Source organism: Pistacia vera, unplaced genomic scaffold (genome assembly GCF_008641045.1).
Source record: "Pistacia vera cultivar Batoury unplaced genomic scaffold, PisVer_v2 Contig1009, whole genome shotgun sequence".
Classification (NCBI taxonomy): Eukaryota; Viridiplantae; Streptophyta; class Magnoliopsida; order Sapindales; family Anacardiaceae; genus Pistacia; species Pistacia vera.
In genome coordinates, this window is record NW_022195038.1 from 583,845 (window position 1) to 597,029 (window position 13,185).

Genomic DNA, 13,185 nt, shown 5'->3' on the forward strand with positions numbered 1-13,185 from the left:
TGCTTGGGATAGACTCCAAGTCAAGAATGAGGAAACTAGTACCGTGACACGAAATAGGCTTAGAAGACTTGTCACTGATTTTGAAAATTTGAACATGTAAGAGGATGAGACTATAACTAATTTTTATGGTAGAGTGTGATATTTCTAATGAATGTTTTGCTTTGGGAAGAACATATTCTAATGTTGAACTTGTCAGGAAAGTGCTTTGCTCTTTGCCTTGGAGATTGTCAAAGGTCACCACCATTGAAGAATGCCGAGATTTGGATGCTATGGACATTAATGAACTCATTGGCTCTCTCCAAACCTATGAGCTAAATCTGCAACGATAGGAAAAACAGAAACTGAGCAAAGGTTTGGCTCTCAAACATGAAGTTGATTCTAGTCCTTTTGATGACTATGATTTAAGCTCTTTGGATGATGAAAATTGTGCTTTATTTACAAAGAATTTTTCAAAGTTTTTAAAGAAAAACATGAAAAAGCCTCATAATAGTGGTTATGGCTAAAAACCTTTTGTGAAAAAGCCTTATAACCATCAAAACCTTGGTACCTTTGCAAAGAAATTTTCAAAAGATAAAGAAAAGAAAAATAAAGGTATCAAGTGTTTTGAATGTGAGGGTTTTGGGCACATACAATCTGAGTGTGCTAACATGCTGAAAAAGAAGAAAGGTAAAGCCATGGCTACCACTCTAAGTGAGAGTGAGCATGATGAGAGTGATAATGATGATTCGGGTAATGATGAGAATGTTTTAGCCTTTACTATGAATAAAAAAGATGGTAAGATTGAAGTTTCAGACGGCACTGAAGCTATCTATGCTGAGCAACAAGAAGCATATGACAAGATGTATGACCAATGGCTAAAGACTGTGAAAAAGTTGCAATCTCTTGGTATTAAGAATGCTTTCTTGTTAAAACAAAAGAAAGCCTTGTCTGAAAAAATTGTTGTGCTTACAACTGAACTGACTGAGGCTAAGGCCATCATTGATAAGTTGAATGCAGGTTCTCTTAAGCTTGATGAAGTGCTTGGTCAAGGAAAATCCTTCAGAGATCGGTGTGGTTTGGGCTTCAGTCCTAGTGCTAGCACATCAAAAGCTAGTGCTAACATATTTGTGAAAGCCACCAGAACTCCTGTTGAAGGAATTGCTATGAAACAGGTTACCAAAGGTATCAAAATTCATTCCTATTTGTCATTTTTGTAACAGGAAAGGTCACATCATACCCAAATGCTTCAGATTCATTGCTTAGCTGAAGAAAGATTTTAAAAATCATAGTTTTGTTGCTAATGTAAATCATAATACTAACAATGGTTTTTCTTCCAAGAGAGTTTGGAAACCTAAGGCTGATGTGAGATGTTTTGTGTCTCATACTTCTTTGCTTGCATTTCAAAATGATCTTTGGTATCTAGACAGTGGTTGTTCAAGGCATATGACAGGTAAAAAATCTCTCTTGACTAAACTTGAATCGGTTGATAGTGGACATGTCACTTATGGAGATGGGAAGAAAGGTAAAATTCTTGGCAAAGGATCAACTGTGCTTCCTGATTTTCCAGTTTTAAAAGATGTCTTACCTGTTGATGGTTTGAAAGCTAATTTGATTAGTATTAGTCAAATTTGTGACAAAGATTTTGTGGTTCAATTCTCAAAGAACAAGTGTGAAATCTTGAATGGTAAAGGTGTTTCTCTCCTTAAGGGAAAAAGGTCAAATGACAATTGTTACTTGCTTACTAACCGTGTGTCATGTTTCAGTTCAAAAACAGATTCCACTAACTTGTGGCTTGAGAAGCTTGGTCACATGAACTTTAAGGACTTGGTAAGACTCTCAAGAAAGGAAGTAGTTAAAGGACTACCAAAACTTGAACTTCCAAAAGGTAATGTGTGTGGTCCAGTCCATGTTAACATGGTAAGCAAACCAGGATATCTGATAAAACTTTGTCAAATCTCAATACCTCATGTGTTTTGGAATTGCTTCATATGGATCTAATAGGTCCTATGCAAGTTGAAAATTTGGGAGGTAAGAGGTATGTGTTTGTTTGTGTTGATGATTTTTCAAGGTATGCTTGGGTTGATTTTTTGCGTGAGAAATCTTATTCATTCAATGCTTTTCAGAAATTAGCTAAAAGGTTGCTTGTTGAGAAGAGTTCTAAAGCTACAAAGATTATGAGAATTAGGAGTGACCATGGAAAGGAATTTGAGAATGTTGATTTTGCTAATTTTTGTGAATTGTAGGGCATATTCCATGAATTTTCAGCACCAAAAACACCTAAACAAAATGATGTTGTGGAAAGGAAAAACAAAGTGCTTCAAGAGATGGCTAGGGTAATGTTTAATGCCAAAAAGCTTTCTATAAGACTTTGGGAAAAAGCCATTAACACGGCATGTCATATTTCCAACAGAGTTTACCTTAGAAAAGGGACTATTCAAACTCTCTATGAGCTGTGGAAAGGTAAGAAACCTGATCTCTCATATTTTCATGTGTTTGGATACAAATGTTACATTTTGAATGATGGAAAGAATTTAGGTAAGTTTGATTCTATGAGTGATAAAGGAGTTTTTATTGGATATTCTTCCAATAGCCATGCATTTAGGATCTATAACATGCGTTCTGAAAAAAGTCTTAGAATCTATTAATGTTGTGTTTAGTGATGTAGAAGATTTTTCAGAATATTCTTAAGAATGTGAAATTCAAGACATATTTGTTCCTCATGTGCCCACACAAGATGGTGTGAACACTGTTGAATCTCCTGAACCAAAACCTTCGGCAAATGCACTTTCACCTACTATTGGTGCTACAGCAATGGGATCTGCTCCATGCAAAGAATCGTCTCTAGATTCATTACTGCAAATGAGGGGATAGAGCTAGTTGTTGATCTTCTGATGAAAACCTTCAAAGAATAAAAGATCCACCAACGGGTTCAAAAAGCTCATCCACCTTCAACCGTGATTGGAGATTCAAATGAGGTAATGGTTACAAGAAGGAGAAGACAAAATGAAATTAACCATCTTTGTTATATGTCTCTTGTAGAACCAAAAAATGCCAAACAAGCTTTGGAAGATGAAAATTGGATTGAGGCGATGCAATAAGAACTGGAACAATTGAAAGAAATGATGTGTGGATGCTTGTACCGAGACCAGAGGGAATCAACATAATAGGTACCAAATGGGTTTTCAAAAATAAAACTGATGAGTTTGCTAATGTTGTTAGAAACAAAGCTAGGCTTGTAGCTCAAGGATATACACAAGTTGAAGGAATCGACTTTGATGAAACCTTCTCCCCTGTTGCTTGACTTGAATCAATCCAGTTGCTGCTATATGTTGCCTACTACCTCAAGATCAAATTATTCAAAAAGGATGTCAAAAGCGCCTTCTTGAATGGAATGCTCACTGAAGAAGTATATGCTGAACAATCGATTGGCTTTTAAGATCCCCACAAACCTGATCATGTATTCAGATTGAAGAAAGCTCTCTATGGTTTGAAACAAGCCCCATGGGCCTGGTATGAAAGGTTGACAACTTTCCTTCTTGAGCATAACTATGAACAAGGTAATGCTGACAAAACCCTTTTCATTAAGCATGCTAACAATTAAATCATATGTGCACATATTTACGTTGACGATATTGTGTTTGGTTCTACATCTCATTCACATGCTCTTGAATTCATTAGTCTAATAAAAAATGAGCTTGAGATGAGTATGGTAGGGGAATTGAATATGTTTCTTGGTCTTCAAATTAAACAAATGAACAATGGCATGTTTGTTTCCCAATCAAAGTATGCTAAAAACATGTTGAAAAGATTTTGTCTTGAGAATGCAAAGCATGCTGGAATCCCTATGAGTGCTACCCTTAAGCTGTGCAAAGACGAACATGGTAAAAAGGTAGACAATAAGATGTACCGAAGCATGATTGGAAGTTTTCTTTACTTAACTGCAAGTCGGCCTGATATCTGTTTTAGTGTTGGTGTTTGTGATAAGTTTCAAAGTAACCCATCTGAGTTGTACTTGAATGCAATGAAAAAAATCATGAAATATGTTTCAGGTACGTGTGAATTTGGGCTTTGGTACTCATTTGATTCTAACAGTTGTTTGGTTGATATAGTGATGTAGTTGAACAAGAAGTTTGGACGATAGGAAGAGTACTTTGGGTGGATGTTTCTATCTTGGAAACAATCTTGTGACATGGTACAGTAAGAAGCAAAATGCAATCTCCCTATCCACTGCCGAGGCTAAGTACATTGCCGCAGGGAGTCGTTGCACTCAAATTTTATTGTTAAAGCAAATGTTGAATGATTATAGGGTTGATCAAGGTTGTGTGACTATTTTTTGTGATAACACGAGTGCCATTAACATCTTTAAGAATCTGGTCCAGCATTCTAGGACTAAGCACATTGACATAAGACATCATTTCATTGGAGAGTTAGTTGAGGAGAACATCATTGCACTTGCTCATGTGAACACAAAATCCCAATTGGCTGATTTATTTACAAAAGCACTTGACTACGTACTTTTGTTTGCTTGAGGAAGTCCATTGGACTACTTCAACTTGAGTAGTTTTTTTCATTTTAGTCGACTAATAAAGCATGAACATGCTACTTTTATTTTTGTTTGTCAAGACTCCTTGATCTGTGCTAGCACTCTAATTGTCATTAATTTTCTCTTATCTGTGTGCTAACTCTAGTATGCTATGTCCACTGAGACTCTCTCTATAACATGACCTTATTGCATCATGTGTTGATTGTCCATTCTTGTCACCATTATGAAAGAGCTACCTTGCATGAAATGTGAAAGCTGTTTTGAGTAATTTTCTGACTTGTAGAAACCCCTATATTTTGGAAAATCTACCATTAAGAGCACTACATTTGTGCAAGTGTGAAAGCTACATTTTGGTTACGTTTATGAGAGTTATTTGCCCTTTGATCAAAATAAAAAAAATGAAAAATCTTTATTTACTATGCTGATAAAGAAAAATGCAAAATATAGTTGGGCATGAGGGAAGGGAAGTTATCCAGCAAAATTTTAAAATTGATCAATGTGGCATTTTACCTCCTTGAGGACACTATAACACACTAAGACAAGCTCTTGGAAATTTATCTCACCTATGTGTGATTAAGGAAGTGTTGTTTTGAGTGCACTATGTTGACAACTTCTGTATGAGTTTTTGTGCCTTTTAAGATTGCAAATTTGAATCTTAGGTTTTTTTTTGCACAAATTGACTATCTTAACCTTCAAAAAATTCATGTGAAGCATTTCATAATTTTAATTTTATGCTCCTTAAATTTTGCTCAATAAAGTCTAGTCTTTTGAAAATTTCTGATGTTCTTTTGGGATGTTGTAAGCTCACATGATTGCATATGTACACTCATTTAGGATAAAGTTCTATTTTTGGTAAAACTCTTTTTCAACATCTCAAAATCGCCGTCTGCCTTAAATGTGTTGCCCCTATTATTTTTTGCGCTAGACTTCATCTTCTAAAACCCTTAATAGTGCCAATTGTTTCCTCAGTTCTTGACGATTTTCTTCTCTAAAAAAATTTTCATTTTTTTGTTCTCACATGGAATCAAGGAGGAAAGCAATAGAGGACCCGATAAGAAAAGATGAATCTTTGGGAAAGGGATCCTTGACAATGAAGAAAGCTAGATTGCAGAGTCAAATGCCGCTGAAAAACCCTTCTCCTCCAGCAAACGATTTAGATTCTGAAGAGGGAAGTCAAGAGAATGAATCAAATCACTCAACCTCCCTTGGTTCATCCCGACCACCAAACCTCGGAACACTCATAGAGTGAGTCTACCCCTATCTCAATGAAGAAGATGCCTGAAAAATCCTCCTCGGTGTCAGACAGCGCCTCAAAGAACACGCCGATTGCTGGTCTGAAATCGGGCAAATAAGGTTTATCAAAGGGCATGCCTTCAAACTCTTTGATTCCAGCTGAGTTGGCAAAAAAGAAAGGAAAAGTCGTCATGGAGAAGCCTTCGTCTGGTAAAATTTCTCTTTTTGTTTTACTTGCTGCTGAGAATAGATAAAAGAAAGGAAAAGTCGTCATGGAGGAGCCTTCGTCTGGTAAAATTTCTCTTTTTGTTTTACTTGTTGCTGAGAATAGATTTAGGAGCCACATTGTCAAGAAGACAATTATGAGCGAAGCAAATGTTAGACTACAAGACTTTGATGAATTTCATGCCTTGATGAAAGAAAGAAACTGGTTAGGAATTGTCTCTGGGTTGACTGCCCCTGTAAAAACTCTTATCCAAAAGTTTTATGCCAATTTTGGCTTTGATAATGCTAACTCAAAATCGAACACACATGATGACAGAGTTTATGTTAGAAAACATTGGGTCCTGTTTATGAAAAATGTTGTAAGGGATGCTCTTGGTTTGAAGAAGAGCAAAAGAATTTTGATTTGAAAAGCTTAGACTTAGAAAAAAATGTCAAAGTCATCACTGGTGGTTCAGTTGCTGTTTGGCTGAGAACTAGTGTTCTTCAACCTGGTGTGCTCACACCATTTTACAGATAGCTGTTTAAAATCTCACTGACAAATTGATCCCCTTCAATGCACAATTTGACTGTTAGACCTGAACGAGCACAACTTCTCTATGGAATTGCTCAAAGGAAAAAGATTTACTTAGCTAAGTTAATTTTCACTAATATTAGAGTCGCAGCGAAGTACTGATACCTATCAACGGTATGGTTAGGGGTGTAGGAATCCGGTCAATCAAACCAGATTGCCCACTTTTCAAACTAAATCAGTTTTTTGGTTCAAAGGATAATTTGAACTGAAATCGAACCGAATTATCCCTTGAATTGGTTATTAATCGAACTGAATTATCAATTTGGTTTTATAAAACTACCACCAAATCAGTAAACCTAATTCTAATTTCTAGATATAATCCAATTTACCTATACACATACCACAATTTCGCTCCATTCTATTTAAAAAATATACACTCCCAATAATTGAATAAGTAAACCAGCCCTTCAATTTGCTAGAAATTTACCAGTTCACAATCAATTCATTCCAGATGCCCATAATGAAAGAGACTCTATCAAACCCTTATACTTTCCTCAACAAAACCCACCCCCCACCGACTGTCCCCACTTGTCGTTTGCCCTCCATGATCAACTCTCACAGTCGTTGTAATATACTGTATAGCTAGTAATTCTTTGAGAAATATAAGATAAAATCCACTCAATAACTTTTATAAACATATATACATAATGTAAAATCCAAAAATTCTAATTTTAATTCATATAAATATAAATATAAACACAAAATATTGATATACTTGAGTAAGCACAAAGTAATCTTGAACAGTGGCACCAAACTCCTCCGCTTCTTGACGTCCTACCCAGTCATAAATCATCTAGTACCTGCAAAACAGTAAAATAATGGAGTGAGCACTAATTGCTCAGTAAGTAAACCAAATTGCACGATTGTTCTTCCTCCGTTACTCATGTTCTGATTTTCCTTTTCTCACTTTATTCTTTGCTAATATTTTCATTCCTTTCTGGTATTCTGCATTCTTTTCTAATATTCTGCATTCTTTTGTAATACTTTGATTTGCTACTTACCAACGTGCAAAGACAATGAATAAAATTGTACATCGTCGAGCACATAAAAATACTGAATCATATAAGTAGCATAATACATATGTTGAATAATAAACTTTCCTGAGAAAAGAAATTTCTTTTCTTTTTTGTTTCTCTTCCTCTTATGCTGTATCTCTTTCTTTTCTTCTCTGTTTCTCTTTCCTTTCTTTCTTCTTTCTGGTTTGCTGATCAGACTAGGTTGATGCATGGATTTGGAACCCTGGCCATGTGAGTGGGTACAGTCCTCATCTACATGCCCTACTCACAGAATGTAGAAGTATTATATCTCTCTACTGTGGCCGCTCGCTCATGGCGACGTGCATGTAGGTATGCTCTGCAGGGTATAGTCCTTATCCACATACAATACTCACGGACTGTACAACTATTATATCTCTCTACTGATGACGCTCGCTCGTGGCGGCGTGTATGTGGGTCTCTCTATCACTCACGGATTCCCCATCACAAAAACCTTATATCATAGCATGCTATAGAAAGAGATACTATACACATTTCAACATGAATTTCCAAGCAAATTCTACACTTGCATTCTTTAAAAAACATACACTTCCCATATATGAACAAAACATTTCATCACGACCATTTCGTGGATGCATAACAAATTCATAGAAACATATCATCCTTAGGCTTGTTTATACATACACAAGCTCATACTTAGGTAATATATAACATATTACACATAGCCTCCATGGTCATTCATTACATCAAATATATATGTTCATACAATCATTAAATAATCACAAAGACCACTCATTCAAACATGCTTCACAACCCTTTAATCATCACTTTCATACTTGGAATCAATCATAGATTATTAGATTAAAAATAAACTAATAATTTGGAAGCACTTTTGAGGTAGTCATTCTGCATAGGTCATATTCAAGAATGCATATCTCGAGTTATACACATCAGATTGCTATGGTTTTGGTATCATTTCAAAGCTTAGAGAAAAGGCTACAACTTTTATGTTTAGGTCTCAAACCAGTTCAATAGGTAAGATGCCCAAAAAGCACTCAGAAAGCCATGGATTTGGCAAGGCAACCTTGGTAACATGCCTACTTTAAGGTTTTTCCATACCGATTTACCTCCACTTACTCCCTAACTTTTCATAACCATTCTTCCCTGTGACAAAATGTTAAAAGACCAATAATAGACAATCAAACTTCAATTCTTGCCTTTCTCTAACCCTTTCTCCATTAGGGTTTACCCAACTCATGCATGCAAGTTCTCTTTAGATTTTCATCAAACACTTCATATGCACATGCAACTACCATGTTGGCTACACTTCCACAACTCTCTAATTAAACCAAATTGTGAGCCAAAAACTCATTAAATTTAGTATCAAACCTGGCCGAATTTCTCACTTCTCTACACTCCGAAAATTTCAACACAACATCTTCCACAACTTCACCAAATCATCACATAACCATACACTACTTCTCATGGCTAGAATTTATACATAAAAAACAGCCAATAATTCTCTCATATCATCACATAAAAACATGCAATAATTCATTCAACACAAGTCTTGCTCAAATTCAGGTTCAAACTAGGTTTACTTACCTTGAATATGTGAGATCACTTCCCTTTTGCTCAAAATCTCTTCCTCTTCGACCTAGATCATATAAAAACTATAAAAATTTAAAACTTTAAAGTTTAATCACCTTCCTTTTGCTAGAATCTTACCTTAGGATGCTTTAGGATTTAAAATCTATGAAAACCCAAGCCAAATCCTATGATTTCCCTTTGAAATTTAGTGAAGAAAATTGAGAGAAAATGGGGAGAAGATGGCGTGAACAAGGGCTGCATTTTGGTTAGGTTTTCTTCAAATGAAACCTTATATCAAATAATATAAGCATGTATTCCCATTTTGCCCTTGCACTTTCTATGAAATTTCATCTATGTCCTTTAGTCAATTACTAAAATACACTCATTTTTATTATCTTCTTCACATTATTTTGCTTCCTTTCACTTCCCACTTTTTCAACTAATTAGGAGTGAAAAGACCATTTTACCCCTAATGAAGTTTTAAGGAATTTTCTTCATATTTGTCCAAGGTAACTTCAAAGAAATCCAACTACGGGTATTAGGGCATAAGTAAAATTACGTACCTTGATGTGGGTGGTACAATCGTGCAACAGTTTCCCTTTGCGACCCCTTTCCACTGCAAATCGCCCTTTTCCCCCCCTTTCTGTGCCTTTATCTTTCACCTTGGTGTTTGTTATGGGTGTTGTTTGTTGTGTATTTTTTGGTCACCGGAAAACCTCCACCAACCCAAAATCTCCTCTCCAAACCGAAGAGAAGAAAAAAAGAAAGAGAAAAATAGTGAAGGAGAAGAAATGGAGAACACAAAAAACAAAAAGAAAGAGAAAAGTGTAAGGAGGAGAAGACGAAAAAGGAAAAGAAAAGTGGAGAAGGAGAGGAAGAGAAGAAGAAAAACAAAAAAGAAAGAGAAAAGTAGTCAAAAGGGAAGAAGAAGAAAAATAAAAATAAAAAGTGGAGGAGAAGCAGACCCAATACCCAAGAAAAAGTGGACGAAAAGTAGGGATTTTTAGTTTTTATATTTATTTATTTATTTATTTTTTGTAAAACCAGTTTCAGTTAATCGGTTTGACATTGTCCTTAAACAGTTAACCAAATCAAAAAATTAGTTTAGTCATTTTTGAAAATTGAAACCAAACCGGTTAATTTGGAGAATCGGTTTTTTGGTCTAGTTTTAGTCTGGTTACCTGGTTCGATTCGGTTTTCAGGTTTTTTTTTTTTTTTTTTTTTTGTTGCACATTGAGTCCTTTCATCAACTCTTATCTCTTCAAGGTTGAGGTACAGAAATTGTGTCAACCTTAGATACCCTTGATAACTTGGTATACAGTTATTAGACTAATGATTGAAATAGAAATTGGACAGAGCGACAACTCAATCCCACTATGGTCACAAATTTATATTGTCATTGCCAATATAACCAAACTGCACAGTGAGATAACTTCTCCCATACCTAGGAGTGATGAATCCTCTATCGATCGAACATAGCTTCAATACACTTCTCGATGCAGCCAATCACTACCATTCTAATATCTCTAAAGAGTACTGTGTTAGGCTAAAGGCAAACTCACCAATTGGTGTACAAGGCGCTCTAGTGACCTCAACTCTAAGGATTACATGCACCACCATCCATTAGAGGATTTGTTCCACAGACACTGGGGTTACCATCCATGTAGTATCCTTTGGTGGGTCTGTCTAGTGAACTTGCTCACATAGCAAGCACCCATGTGTTGCACCAGGTTGTCACCAAATAACCTTGACAACTGAGATCTATCACTGCTTCTCGACAGAGTTATTCAACACGATGATAGTCTTACTATATTATCTGTGTCCTCGGTTAGAAAATATTAAGGCTATGGATGGTTTTAAAATGGCTACCACATGTTCTCTACGGTCCTCACTATTGAAATTTGAAACACTCAATACCCTCGTCATGGTTCTACCATCCTAAGGACATATATCAAGATATACAATTATGATTTACATGATATATGAGTAAATGCCTTTTATTGATGAATAAACATGATATTTATCAATAAAAGGTATTTGTCGATGAATAATTTAAATCATTTTATGCATCTCAGTGTATTCAAAATTACTTATAGTTTTGAATGAAAAAAATATTTGATTAGTAAATTAAAAAAAAAAAATTCAACAATATTTCATTTCGTAATCAAACTAGTTACAATTGTCTTCAAAATTTGATAGTTGTATTTGATTTGATCTCAAAACAAGATTTTATTCTATATATATAAATGCACAAAAAATAAAGATTAATGAAGTATGAGATAAGTAATTAAAATTTTGATAGTTTTGGAAATACACAGGATTTATTTAGATATTTTAATAATTTTAAAAGTTTTAATGGGTTTCTTTTAGAAGTGGGGTCAAAAAGCTAAGCTATGGAGGATAAATAGCATCAATCTTTTTAAAATCTAGCAGTATTGTTTGATTAAATTTGCTAAAGCTAGCATATTATTAATTAATGAAACTATGGGGTGGTTATTGACAGTCTCCCCATTTTAAGGGACACATTACAATTATTTTAGAGCAATGCTACCTTTACACCACCCTTTACACCATTTTCATTATATCGTGACCACATAAATTTTTAATTATTTTGAATTTTTAATATTATAATAGAATTATTATTTGTAAAATGGTCATGATGTACTGAAAATGGTGGTATAAAGATAGCATTACTCATTATTTTATGATGTAAAAACTTTCTTTATTTTTTCTTTCTTCCAATTAGCATTCTAGGTAGAAATGGATAATCTTTTACGTTGAAATTTGTGATAGCAAATTTAAATGAAAAAAAAAATTACTTTGATCTTGTTGATTGAGTTAATATTTTATTGGAATTTTTAAGTTAAATAATTGGCAAATAAACTAGTGAGAACCCTATGATCACATATGGTGGTCATTCTAGAAACGTCCATAGCCCCAATATTATTCTAACCAAGGACACAGATAATACGGTAAGGCTATCATAGTGTTAAACGACCTTGCCGAAAGGCAGTGACTGATCTCACTTGTCAAGGTTGTTTGCTAACAACCTAGTGCGAAGCATGGGTGCTTGCTAGATGCAAGTTCACTAGACAGACCCACCAGAGGATTCCATATAGATGGTAACCCCAGCGTCTATGGAATAAGTCCTTTAACGGATGGTGGTGCATGTGATCATTAGACTTGAGACTACCAGAGAGCCTTGTGCACCAATTAGTGTAGTTTGACCCTAGCCCAATGTAATTCTATTCAAAGCTATCAATACGGTAGCGATTGGCTACATTGAGAAGTGTATCGAGACTATGGTGGATCGACCCAGGATTCATCATTACGAGAGAAGTTATCTCACTGGGTAATTCAGTAAATGGCAATGACATAAAATCTGTGGCCACGATGGGATTGAGTTGATGCTCAATCCAATTTATTATTCCGATTATTGCTCCATTAACTGAATACAAACATGTCGAGGATATCTGGTGTTGACACTATTTTTGCACCTCAGTCTCGATGAGATAACAGATGATAAAATGATTAGATTGCACAGTAACCATACTATTGATAGGCTGTGGTTTTGCTGAATCTGAATCTATCGGGTGGCCATGATGCCTTGCTAGAGGGCAATCTTGGTCTGTGTATAGTGAGATGATTAATTAGTGTTAATCGTGATACTACAGACTGTCGATATGGTGAGGAGCCTATGGGTCACACACTTAGAAGATAATTTAAGAATCAATTTGTGAAAAGGGTATTTTCATCTTTTAGGATGAAAACGTACTTTGGTAATCTCACAATACAATTAAATTTGTTGAGGTTGTTGCCTGTATTTAATTTTAATATTAAAATTAAATTAGTGAGATTATATTTAAATATATCTATATATATATTTAAATGAATTACTATTATTAGTTAAATGTTAATATGTTATTATATATTAATTGATTTTAATTATAATAATAATTAATTAATTAAAATACCATAAAGGGTGTGTTTGGTTCCAAGGGTGAACTAGGGTTGGAGCCCATGGCTATTCCTAAGTGGAATAGGGTTTT